General features: G+C 44.1%; 1 long non-coding RNA gene across 1 annotated transcript in view; it reads left to right on the top strand.

The window, feature by feature from the left end:
• The window catches only part of LOC114900966, a 242239-nt gene extending 231516 nt beyond the window's left edge, over positions 1–10723 (top strand). The window contains exon 3 of the long non-coding RNA XR_003794976.1: positions 10636–10723. This is a non-coding gene — a long non-coding RNA (uncharacterized LOC114900966). The remainder of the gene's footprint in view (positions 1–10635) is intronic.
• Positions 10724–13303: the final 2580 nt, after the last annotated feature.

Raw genomic sequence — 13303 nt, forward strand, 5'->3', positions numbered from 1 at the left:
AAGTTTCATTAGGTCCCATTTGTTTATTTTTGTTTTTATTTCCATTTCTCTAGGAGGTGGGTGAAAAAGGATCTTGCTGTGATTTATGTCATAGAGTGTTCTGCCTATGTCTTCCTCTAAGAGTTTGATAGTTTCTGGCCTTACATTTAGGTCTTTAATCCATTTTGAGCTTATTATTGTGTATGGTGTTAGGGAGTGATCTAATCTCATACTTTTACATATACCTGTCCAGTTTTCCCAGCACCACTTATTGAAGAGGCTGTCCTTTCTCCACTGTACATTCCTGCCTCCTTTATCAAAGATAAGGTGACCATATGTGCCTGGGTTGATCTCTGGGCTTTCTATCCTGTTCCATTGATCTATCTTTCTGTTTTTGTGCCAGTACCACACTGTCTTGATTACTGTAGCTTTGTAGTATAGTCTGAAGTCCAGGAGCCTGATTCCTCCAGTTCCATTTTTCATTCTCAAGATTGCTTTGGCTATTCGGGGTCTTTTGTGTTTCCATACAAATTGTGAAATTTTTTGTTCTAGTTTTGTGAAAAATGCCAGTGGTAGTTTGATAGGGATTGCATTGAATCTGTAGATTGCTTTGGGTAGTAGAGTCATTTTCACAATGTTGATTCTTCCAATCCAAGAACATGGTATATCTCTCCATCTATTTGTATCATCTTTAATTTCTTTCATCAGTGTCTTATAATTTTCTGCATACAGGTCTTTTGTCTCCTTAGGTAGGTTTATTCCTAGATATTTTATTCTTTTTGTTGCAATGGTAAATGGGAGTGTTTTCTTGATTTCACTTTCAGATTTTCATCACTAGTGTAGGGGAATGCCAGAGATTTCTCTGCATTAATTTTGTATCCTGCTACATTACCAAGTTCATTGATTAGCTCTAGTAGTTTTCTGGTAGCATCTTTAGAATTCTCTATGTATAGTATCATGTCATCTGCAAACAGTGACAGCTTTACTTCTTCTTTTCCGATTTGGATTCCTTTTATTGTCTTTTCTTCTGAGATTGTTGTGGCTAAAACTTCCAAAACTATGTTGAATAAGAGTGGTGAGAGTGGGCAACCTTGTCTTGTTCCTGATCTTAGTGGAAATGCTTTCAGTTTTTCACCATTGAGGATGATGTTGACTTTGGGTTTGTCATATATGGCCTTTATTATGTTGAGGAAAGTTCCCTCTATGCCTACTTTCTGCAGGGTTTTTATCATAAATGGGTGTTGAATTTTGTCGAAAACCTTCTCTGCATCTATTGAGATGACCATATGGTTTTTCTCCTTCAATTTCTTAATATGGTGTATCACATTGATTGATTTGTATATATTGAAGAATCCTTGCATTCCTGGAATAAACCCCACTTGATCATGGTGTATGATCCTTTTAATGTGCTGTTGGACTCTGTTTGCTAGTATTTTGTTGAGGATTTTTGCTTCTATGTTCATCAGTGATATTGGCCTGTAGTTTTCTTTCCTTGTGACATCCTTGTCTGGTTTTGGTATCAGGGTGATGGTGGCCTCGTAGAATGAGTTTGGGAGTGTTCCTCCCTCTGCTATATTTTGGAAGAGTTTGAGAAGGATAGGTGTTAGCTCTCCTCTAAATGTTTGATAGAATTTGCCTGTGAAGCCATCTGGTCCTGGGCTTTTGTTTGTTGGAAGATTTTTAATCCCAGTTTCAATTTCAGTGCTTGTGATTGGTCTCTTCATATTTTCAATTTCTTCCTGATTCAGTCGTGGCAGGTTTTGCATTTCTAAGAATTTGTCCCTTTCTTCCAGGTTGTCCATTTTATTGGCATAGAGTTTCTTGTAGTAATCTCTCATGATCTTTTGTATTTCTGCAGTGTCAGTTGTTACTTCTCCTTTTTCATTTCTAATTCTATTGATTTGAGTCTTCTCCCTTTTTTTCCTTGATGAGTCTGGCTAATGGTTTATGAATTTTGTTTATCTTCTCAAAGAACCAGCTTTCAGTTTTATTGATCTTTGCTACCATTTCCTTCATTTCTTTTTCATTTATTTCTGATTTGATTTTTATGATTTCTTTCCTTCTGCTAACTTTGAGGGGTTTTTTGTTCTTCTTTCTCTAATGCTTTAGGTGCAAGGTTCGGTTGTTTATTCGAGATGTTTCCTGTTTCTTAAGGTAGGATTGTATTGCTATAAACTTCCCTCTTAGAACTGCTTTTGCTGCATCCCATAGGTTTGGGTCATCGTGTCTCCATTGTTATTTGTTTCTAGGTATTTTTTAATTTCCTCTTTGATTTCTTCAGTGATCACTTCGTTATTAAGTAGTGTATTGTTTAGCCTCCATGTGTTTGTATTTTTTACAGATCTTTTCCTGTAATTGATATCTAGTCTCATAGCGTTGTGGTTGATACAATTTCAATTTTCTTAAATTTACCAAGGCTTGATTTGTGACCCAAGATATGATCTATCCTGGAGAATGTTCCATGAGCACTTGAGAAAAATGTGTATTATGTTGTTTTTGGATGGAATGTCCCATAAATATCAATTAAGTCCATCTTGTTTAATGTATCATTTAAAGGTTGTGTTTCCTTATTTATTTTCATTTTGGATGATCTCTCCATTGGTGAAAGTGGGGTGTTAAAGTCCCCTACTATGAATGTGTTACTGTCGATTTCCCCTTTTATGGCTGTTAGTATTTGCCTTATGTATTGAGGTGCTCCTATGTTGGGTGCATAAATATTTACAATTGTTATATCTTCTTCTTGGATCGATCCCTTGATCATTATGTAGTGTCCTTCTTTGTCTCTTCTAATAGTCTTTATTTTAAAGTCCATTTTGTCTGATATGAGAATTGCTACTCCAGCTTTCTTTTGGTTTCCATTTGCATGCAATATCTTTTTCCATCCCCTTACTTTCAGTCTGTATGTGTCTCTAGGTCTGAATTGGGTCTCTTGTAGACAGCATATATATGGGTCTTGTTTTTGTATCCATTCAGCCAATCTGTGTCTTTTGGTGGGAGCATTTAGTCCACTTACATTTAAGGTAATTATCGATATGTATGTTCCTATTCTCATTTTCTTAATTGTTTTGGGTTCGTTATTGTAGGTCTTTTCCTTCTCTTGTGTTTCTTGCCTAGAGAAGTTCCTTTAGCATTTGTTGTAAAGCTGGTTTGGTGGTGCTGAACTCTGTCAGCTTTTGCTTGTCTGTAAAGGATCTCTGAATGAGATCCTTGCTGGGTAGAGTAATCTTGGTTGTAGGTTTTTCTCCTTCATCACTTTGAATATGTCCTGCCACTCACTTCTGGCTTGCAGAGTTTCTGCTGAAAGATCAGCTGTTAACCTTATGGGGATTTCCTTGTGTGTTATTTGTTGTTTTTCCCTTGCTGCTTTTAATATGTTTTCTTTGTATTTAATTTTTGACAGTTTGATTATGTGTCTTGGCGTATTTCTCCTTGGATTTATCCTGTATGGGACTCTCTGTGCTTCCTGGACTTGGTTAAATATTTCCTTTCCCATATTAGGGAAGTTTTCAACTATAATCTCTTCAAATATTTTCTCAGTCCCTCTCTTTTTCTCTTCTTCTTCTGGAAACCCTATAGTTTGAATGTTGGTGTGTTTAATGTTGTCTCAGAGGTCTCTGAGACTGTCCTCAGTTCTTTTCATTCTTTTTTTCTTTATTCTGCTCTGCAGTGGTTATTTCCACTATTTTATCTTCCAGGTCACTTATCCGTTCTTCTGCCTCAGTTATTCTGCTGTTGATCCCATCTAGAGTATTTTTAATTTCATTTATTGTGTTGTTCATCGTTGTTTGTTTCATCTTTAGTTCTTCTAGGTCCTTGTTAAATGTTTCTTGCATTTTGTCTATTCTATTTCCAAGATTTTGGATCATCTTTACTATCATTATTCTGAATTCTTTTTCAGGTAGGCTGCCTATTTCCTCTTTATTTGTTAGGTCTGGTGGGTTTTTACCTTGCTCCTTCATCTGCTGTGTGTTTTTCTGTCTTCTCATTTTGGTTATCTTACTGTGTTTGGGGTCTCCTTTTTGCAGGCTGCAGGTTCGTAGTTCCCGTTGTTTTTGGTGTCTGTCCTCAGTGGCTAAGGTTGGTTCAGTGGGTTGTGTAGGCTTCCTGGTGGAGGGGACTAGTGCCTGTGTTCTGGTGGATGAGGCTGGATCTTGTCTTTCTGGTGGGCAGGTCCACTTCTGGTGGTGTGTTTTGGGGTGTCTGTGGACTTATTATGATTTTAGGCAGTCTCTCTGCTAATGGGTGGTGTTGTGTTCCTGTCTTGCTAGTTGTTTGGCATAGGGTGTCCAGCACTGTAGCTTGCTGGTCGTTGAGTGAAGCTGGGTGCTGGTGTTGAGATGGAGATCTCTGGGAGATATTCGCCTTTTGATATTATATGGAGGTGGGAGGTCTCTTGTGGACCAGTGTCCTGAAGTTGGCTCTCCCACCTCAGAGGCACAGCACTGACTCCTGGCTGCAGCACCAAGAGCCTTTCATCCACATGGCTCAGAATAAAAGGGAGAAAAAGTAGAAATGAAGAATTAGTAGAAGTAGAAAGAAAGAAAGGAGGGAGGGAGGGAGGAAGGAAGGATGGAAGGAGGGAAGGAAGGAAAAAAGAAAAGATAAAATAAAATAAAGTAAGATAAAATATAATAAAGTTATTAAAATAAAAAATAATTATTAGAAAAAAATACGGACGGATAGAACCCTAGGACAAATGGTGGAAGTGAAGCTATACAGACAAAATCTCACACAGAAGCATACACATACACACTCACAAAAAGAGGAAAAGGGGAAAAAATAATAAACCTTGATCTCAAAGTCCACCTCCTCAGTTTGGGATGATTCGTTGTCTCTTCATGTATTCCACAGATGCAGGGTACATCAAGTTGATTGTGGAGCTTTAATCCGCTGCTCCTGAGGCTGCTGGGGGAGATTTCCCTTTCTCTTTGTTCTCACAGCTCCCGGGGTTCAGCTTTGGATTTGGCCCCGCCTCTGCGTGTAGGTTGCTGAAGGGCGTCTGTTCTTCGCTCAGACAGGACGGGGTTAAAGGAGCAGCTGCTTCGGTGGCACCGGGTCACTCAGGCCGGGGGGAAGGGAGGGGCACGTATGCGGGGCGGGCCTGCGGTGGCAGAGGCCTTTGTGACGTTGTACCAGCCTCAGGTGCGCTGTGCGTTCTCCCGCGTTAGTTGTCCCTGGAGCCCGGGACCCTGGCAGTGGCGGGCTGCACAGGCTCCCTGGAAGCGGGCTGTGGATAGTGACCTGTGCTCGCACACAGGCCCCTTGGTGGCGGCAGCAGCAGCCTTAGCGTCTCATGCCCGTCTCTGGGGTCCGCGCTTTTAGCCGCGGCTCATGCCCGTCTCTGGAGCTCCTTTAAGCAGCGCTCTTAATCCCCTCTCCTCGTGCACCAGGAAACAAAGAGGGAAGAAAAAGTCTCTTGCCTCTTTGGCAGGTCCAGACTTTTTCCCCGGACTCCCTCCCGGCTAGCCGTGGCGCACTAACCCCCTGCAGGCTGTGTTCACGCTGCCAACCCCAGTCCTCTCCCTGCGCTCTGACTGAAGCCTGCGCCTCACTTCCCAGCCCCGCCCGCCCCGGCGGGTGAGCAGACAAGCCTCTCGGGCTGGTGAGTGCCGGTCGGCACCGATCTTCTGTGCGGGAATCTCTCCGCTTTGCCCTCCGCACCCCTGTTGCTGTGCACTACTCCGTGGCTCCGAAGCTCCCCCCTCCGCCACCCGCACTCTCCGCCCGCGGAGGGGCTTCCTAGTGTGTGGAAACCTTTCCTCCTTCACAGCTCCTTCCCACTGGTGCAGGTCCCATCCCTATTCTTTTGTCTCTGTTTATTCTTTTTTCTTTTGCCCTACCCAGGTACGTGGGGGAGTTTCTTGCCTTTTGGGAGGTCTGAGGTCTTCTGCCAGCGTTCAGTAGGTGTTCTGTAGGAGTTGTTCCACGTGTAGATATATTTCTGGTGTATCTGTGGGAGGAAGGTGATATCCGCGTCTTACTCTTCCGCCATCTTCCCCTCCTCCCCTTATTGTAGTCTTAATCTGCATTTTTCTAATGGCTTATGCTGTACAGCTTTTCATGTGCTTTTCTGCCATCCGTATCTGCTCTTCTGTGCAGTGTCTGTGCATGTCTTTTGACCATTTTTGAGTTGAATTGTTTTTTTAATGTTAAGTTTTGAGAGTTCCTTATATTTTCTATATATGAGTCCTTGTTTGGATATGTGATTGTGAATACTTTCTTCTGGTCTATAGTTTGTCTTTTCATCCTCTTAACAGGATCGTTTTCAGAGCGAAAGTTTTAAATTTTGCTAAAGCCCAGTTTATCAACTTTTCTTTTTATGTATTGTGATTGTGGTATCAAGGATGTGATGAGGTTTGTATTTTTGAACATGAAGGATGAAAAGGAAAGCATTAAACATGATGAAAGGTAGATAGTGGCGAGGCTGTTTCAACAGTCCAAATGCAGAGGCAATGTCAGCATAGCTGGAGAGAAGAGAATAAATAGTTTTATTAGGTAGTAGGCATAATAGGACTTCAAGATCAATCACACATAAAGGGTGGGGGTATTAGGAGACATTTGGGGTTTGGGTTTACATAACTGAGTGGATAACTTTGCCATTACCTGGGCTGATTACATGAAGAAAGGGCAGCTTTGGGAGATGGGGCCGGGGTGACCACAATTTTCAGACACAGTGAATTGAAGGTGCTTGTGGGACATCCAGGGTGAAATATTTAGTGGGCGGTTAGAGAGAGAGATGGCTGTAGACCTCAGGTGAATGTTGGAAACTAAAGACACGGGCTTGGGAGTCGTGACACTCAGATGTGCTTGAGGCCATGGGAATAAGCGAAACCACCTGGGGAGAGACTAACCATGTGGTTTCGGTTCTGTGCATGAAATCAGAAGACAGTAGTGGGTGGGCTTCAGTAAACGACGTAAAAAAGCTGAAAACTGGCTGAGAAATTCCAGGTCCTCTTCCATTATCAAGAAGTTCTGGAAATCTGGAAAAGCAAAAATCTTTCAATGCCTTCCTTTGGAAAGAGGATTCAGAGAATGATTCTAATTTATCTGAGTTCTTGAACCTTAAACATATGAAGGACGAGTCACTAGGTAGGCCACTGACTTTTATCTCCAATACTCTCCAACCCATCTTTCTATTCCAAACGTATCCCCAAGAAATGGGGGTTAGCATCCTATCTAATTTGGAATAAGAGACACAATGCCACATGAGGTAAATCAAATAAAAATGCAAAAGACAACGTAAAGGAAGTCATGGTTGGTGGAAATGCGTATTTGAAGATCAGCTTTTGATCAGCATGTGCCATCTAAGTCTTTAACTTTTAAAATGCTCAAGCACAGTAATTTATTTTCATGCTGTGAGTGAATGAAAGGGGAAGATTATAATTCTTTTAAAAGGAAAGACTGCTGCCTGCGGTCTTGGAAAATAATAGCACTGTGTTCTGAAGCTGGAAACCCACCCTGCCCTTAGCTCCACAAGCTGTGCTTAAAGGAAAAAAAAATATACAGGGAAGAATGCATCTCACTATATTTAAAAAGGATTTGAGGAGGTTTCTGTCCTCCCCCACCCCGGATCCCTCACAAAATGTTCCCGTGTCCTCCTGGTTCCCCTACACCAACACCAGAGCATGCATGGATTCCTACCTGCCTTTCTATTGTATCGGGCTGAAAAGAGTTTGGGTCAGAAAACCAAAATTCCTCCTGAGTATGACACTTTAAAAAGCGAAAAGGGGATGATAAAGTGTGAGCAATCAACCTGCAGGATAGGCTGTGTGGGTCTCCAGGTGGACCGTTAGGGGAAGTGGAGATGCATGCAATGTCCAGCAGGTGGCAGTGTGAGCACGTGGCAAGGCCAGTAGAGGTACTCCATTCCCGAGGGCCAGGACCTGGAAGCCGGTTCTGTCCATCTCTGAAGGTAGGTTTCCAGCCCCTTACCTCCTACCTTTTAAGTCCTTAACAAATCCTGAAAAAGCCTTTCCATTTGATGATTTGTAGAAGCATCGCTTGTCTCCCTTCCATCCAGTGGCTTATTTTGAAAGGCTGAGCTCTTGGAATAAACGAGCAACCTACACAATACGAAGGGAAATAAAATGCTTGATAGCCATTTGATGGCAAGTTTGTCTGCCTTAAGCATTCCTTTGGCAGAATGATCAAATAAGGACAAGGTCGTGGTTTTGATCTCTGCAGAGGCCAATTAGCTTTGTTCTATTGTGTGGCCAAGGGCTTCACCTTGCATGCCTTTAACCACCTGAAAATGTCTGTTTTGCGTATGGGATGCTGCAGTGTTGTTCAAAGAAATTCTCTAGGGTTAAAAAAAAGAAGATTGGGGGCCTCCCTGGTGGTGTAGTGGTTAAGCATCTGCCTGCCAATGCAGGGGACACAGGTTCGAGCCCTGGTCTGAGAAGATCCCACATGCCGCGGAGCAACTAAGCCCATGCGCCACAACTACTGAGCCTGCGCTTTAGAGCCCGCGAGCCACGGCTACTGAGCCCGTGTGCCACAACTACTGAAGCCTGCGCGCCTAGAGCCCACGCTCTGCAACAAGAGAAGCCACTGCAATGAGAAGCCCACGCACTACAACGAAGAGTAGCCCCCGCTTGACCAACTAGAGAAAGCCGGCGTGCAGCAACAAAGACCCAATGCAGCCAAAAATTTAAAGAAAAAAAAATCCTATTAAAAAAAAAAAGAAGATTGGCATCAGAGTCATGCAGACTTGGGTCCAAATCCCTGCTCTGTCACTCAGTGGTTGTGTAACCTCAGATAAATTACTCTCTCTGTATCCTTCTTCCTGTTACTACAGGTGCTGTGTGAAGGTGATAGTGTAGATGAAGTGCCTGGCATACTGCAAGTGCTCGAGCAAGGGTAGCTAGAAATAATAATGATGTTAAAATCTATTGACTGTTCCCATGACAACTTACCTGGATTCTTTGTTCACCAAGGAGAACATTGTTTTGTTCCAGTGCCCTATGAAGATACAGTTATCTCTTTGCTTCAGTGGACTCTCTACTTAGACCCTTACCCTTTCTCCTCTTGCTGGTCTCAGGCTGCTGAGAGGGGCCAGAGGTGGAGGACTGCCTGGGCTAGAAAGAGCAGGTTAAGTGTACATTGTTGTCACATCACTGCAGCCCATGGCCAAATCAAAATGACCTTTGGATGGTCAGTTCTCCCTCTCTGCAGAACGCTTAACGGAATATGAGCTATGCAGGTCAAGTGACTTCTCCAATGGAAGAAAGCCCAGATTCCTTGCCCCCTGATCACTCACATACATTGTTATTTAGATGGCACTCCTAACCTCCGCTGCATCCATGCTGCTCCTGTTAGGATCAGTTCTCCATTTCCATCTCAGTTCATAGCTCCACCATCCATTCAGTTTTGCAAGCCAGGTATCTAGGAGTCATGCTGGGCATCTCCCTCTGCTTCTTTTCTCCCTGTGTCTTGCCCCGTCACCCAGTCTTGTCAGTTTCATCTTCAAAACATCTTTTAAATCCATTCCATGTCTTATCATCTGGATTACCATCCCTCTTGTCCATGACATCCTAATTTCTTCTAGATCTCTACAGCAAACTTCTAGTGGCATACCTGCATTCACTCTGCCCCTTCACTAGTCTCTTCTCTGCTCTGAAGTTAGAGTGATGTTCTCTCTGCTCTCCCATTGCCTGTAGGATGAAGATGAAACTCCTGACGTTACTTACGAAGTCCTGCCTGGTCTGACTTCTTTTCTCAGCTGTAGCCCTGGTAGCCTGTTATTAGTTCCTTGGATTTGCTCCTATCCTTTCCACCTGTGGACACTTGCCTGGGCTCTTCACTCCCCCGTTTCACCTACTTAACACTATTAACCTTTGAATATCTCAGTTCAAATGGTACTTCTTAGGAATCCCTCTTTACTGCCCTAATTAGGCAAAGTAATAATAATGAAACAGCAAATCCTTATACAGTAGTTATTAAGCACCGGCCGTCTCTCTAACTTATTTAATCTTCTACCCTATGCATCAGATACTGCTGTTACCCCGTCCTACAGATGAGCAAACAGAAGCATAAGGAGGTACGTACAGTGACTGGCTCAAGGCTGCCTACCCGGTTAGTGGGTGAGTGGTAGCCCTAGAAGCCAAACCGAGGCCAGCTGGCCGCAGAGCCTGCCCTAGGCCACTGCTTCTCTCCGTGGTGACAGGCACTCGCGGTGTCTTCGCCTCTGTAGCACCAACCACAGGTGTAGGTTTACCTTTGCTTAGTGGAATGTTTATATCCCTGAAGGGACTGTAGGCTCAGTGAGTATGAAAACATGTTTGTTTTTGCTCTCCTGGTCAGCAGTTCTGGGCACACAGGAGGAGTTGAATAAATGCTTGGATGAGCAAATACAAATGAATGGTGGCTATGGGCCTGGATTGCTAGGTGCTTCCACATCTAAGCCAGACATGCTTTCCAGGATCTAGTTCTCGGGACAAACTGCTGAGGCAATTCTATCTTCATTTTTCAGTGGAGGAAACGTAGGTCTAAAGAGGCCAAGGGACCTGCCCAAGGCCAGGTCTGAGGCAGGTGTGAGTCCACATGGTCTGACGTCAGAGCTCCGCTCTCTGCACATCACCATGTTGCCTCTTCTTGCCCTTTCTACCCTCCTTTCTTTCCCTTCTCCTAACATTTTTCATCCTTCTCTTCTTCTAGGTCCCTGAGCAAGGTCTTCTGTTCCTCAGGGTATAGGAGGTGTCAGTACCAGTAGAAAACCAGGCTGAAGACCTGTCATGAGTAAGGTAGGCTATGGCTATTCAGTGCCGCAATTACTTCACTTAAATACTCAGTTTGAGCACTTAATACTTGCAAGCATTTTCAGTATATTCAGTAAATTTAAACTTCTTTTGTTTTTCTTTTGCATTTGTATTTGCTCACAATGTTATCTGAAGGCAGGGCTTTTACATTTTCTCTCTGCAGGTTTAGGAGCACTGCGCCTTCATGAGTTAATCTTTATGCCAGATGTGGGAGTGGAGGGAGGATGCTTTGCTATGCTGGGAGCACACAGAAGATAGCCCTGTTGTCAAGAAGCTCACATTCTTGTGGGGAGAGATTGACGTACAAACGAAATGCTACAGAGCAGTGTATCAGATGGGTGTGGGAGGAGGCTGGCGGGCTGTGGGAAACCTTCACAGAGGCATCTGCTCCACAGACGTGTGTGCGGGGCTGTGGGCTTCCTGCTCGGGCTGAAGTTCAATCCTTGTGGAATTTACAATCTAGAGGGAAAGAAGGTCATTAAGTAATTACAGATCATAATGTATATTCTGAAGGAAAAGAGCAGGATGTGATGAGAGAGAATCACAGGGCCGTGATTCTGTCTGGGGAGGAGGAAAGGGCTTCTGGGGGGCATGGCCCTGGAGCTGAACAGGGAAGACTGAGCAGGTGGCCCCCTGAGGACAGGCGTCCAGTAGTCTTGACACAGAGGCTGGCGCTCACGTGAGGCAGAAGAGGGCTTGGGGTCGCAGGAAGTGCAGACTGGCCAGTGTGGCTGGAGCACAGTGAGGAAGGGGACAATGTGAGGGGGTCAATCAAGCAGGGCCTTGCAGGCCATGGTGGGGAGATGGATTTCACTCACATGAAAGGATGCTCAACATCACTAATCATTAGAGAAATGCAAGTCAAAACCACAATGAGGTATCACCTCACACCAGTCAGAATGGCCATCATCAAAAAATCTACAAACAATGAATGCTGGAGAGGTTGTGGAGAAAAGAGAACCCTCTTGCACTGTTGGTGGGAATGTAAATTGATACAGCCACTATGGAGAACAGTATGGAGGTTCCTCAAAAAACTAAAAGTAGAACTACCATATGACCCAGCAATCCCACTACTGGGCATATACCCTGAGAAAACTATAATTGAAAAAGAGACATGTACCACATGTTCACTGCAGCACTATTTACAATAGCCAGGACATGGAAGCAACCTAAGTGTCCATTGACAGATGAATGGATAAAGATATGGCACGTATATACAATGGAATATTACTCAGCCATAAAAAGAAACGAAATTGAGTTATTTGTAGCGAGGTGGACGGACCTAGAGTCTGTCATACAGAGTGAAGTCAGTCAGAAAGAGAAAAACAAATACCGTATGCTAACACATATATATGGAATCTAAAAAAAGAGAAAGGTTCTGAAGAACCTAGGGGCAGGACAGGAATAAAGACACAGATGTAGAAAATGGACTTGAGGACATGGGGAGGGGGAAGGGTAAGCTGGGACAAAGTGAGAGAGTGGCATGGACTTATATACACTACCAAATGTAAAATAGATAGCTAGTGGGAAGCAGCCGCATAGCACAGGGAGGTCAGCTCGGTGCTTTGTGACCACCTAGAGGGGTGGGATAGGGAGGGTGAGAGGGAGGCTCAAGAGGGAGGGGATATGGGGATATATGTATATGTATAGCTGACTCACTTTGTTATACAGCAGAAACTAGCACAACATTGTAAAGCAATTATACTCCAATAAAGATGTTAAAAAAAGTGTGATGGGAGGGGAGCCACTGAAGGTTTTAAGGAAGTGAGTGCCATGATGCGATTAATTAAAACCAGGCTGGCTGCATTTTGGAGAATGGATTAGAGAGGGGCAAATAGGAAAGTTGAGAGAACAGTTTGGGGGGGGGAGGGGTTGCACTCTGTTAGTAGTTGTGTAGGACGTGAAGGCTGGAGTGTGTCTTCTCAAGGGGATTTGAACAAGCGCATGTGGTTGGACTGGAAGGGAACAGAATGTTCAAAATCAGGAGGCAGGAGGAAGCAGCGTATGGCAGGGAAGTGACTCTGCAAGAAGCAGAAGGAGGGTGGCGGGGAGGGGTGCTGGGAAGAGAGCTGGAGAGGAAGCAGGGGACACGCTGATGCCCCCCATTCTGCCAGGATGATAGAATTTCTCTGAGGGGGGTGGAGCTACTAAGCGTTTAAAGCAGATCCTTAGCAGATCAGCTTTGCTTTGCAGAAGGAGCTCTCCTGGGATGCTCTAAGGAGGCTCAGGGAGAGGAGAGATTGGAGTTTGGTTGTTACTGAAATAGCGCAGGGACAGGAGAGGTGGTGTTTCCCTAACAGTTGTCAACAGTGATAACTACCATTTATCAAGTGCCTATGACATGCTAGCCACTGTACCAAGCACTTGACATCTGTCATTTCTAATCTTGGCCACCGGATCCCCCAGCATACCTCCTCTAAGGGGGCTTGGAACTGCACGGAGCACAGGGGAGGAGGGTGCTTTCAGCAGCCACCTCCACCTTGCAGCCGTGGAGCCTCCCAGCACTCTGCAGGGTAGCATTCTGTTACTATAAGGAAATCACTGTTCTTTAAAGAAGCAGCTTTTCT

This window comes from Monodon monoceros, unplaced genomic scaffold (assembly GCF_005190385.1).
Source record: "Monodon monoceros isolate NGI ecotype Baffin Bay Population unplaced genomic scaffold, NGI_Narwhal_1 Super_Scaffold_19, whole genome shotgun sequence".
Lineage (NCBI taxonomy): Eukaryota > Metazoa > Chordata > Mammalia > Artiodactyla > Monodontidae > Monodon > Monodon monoceros.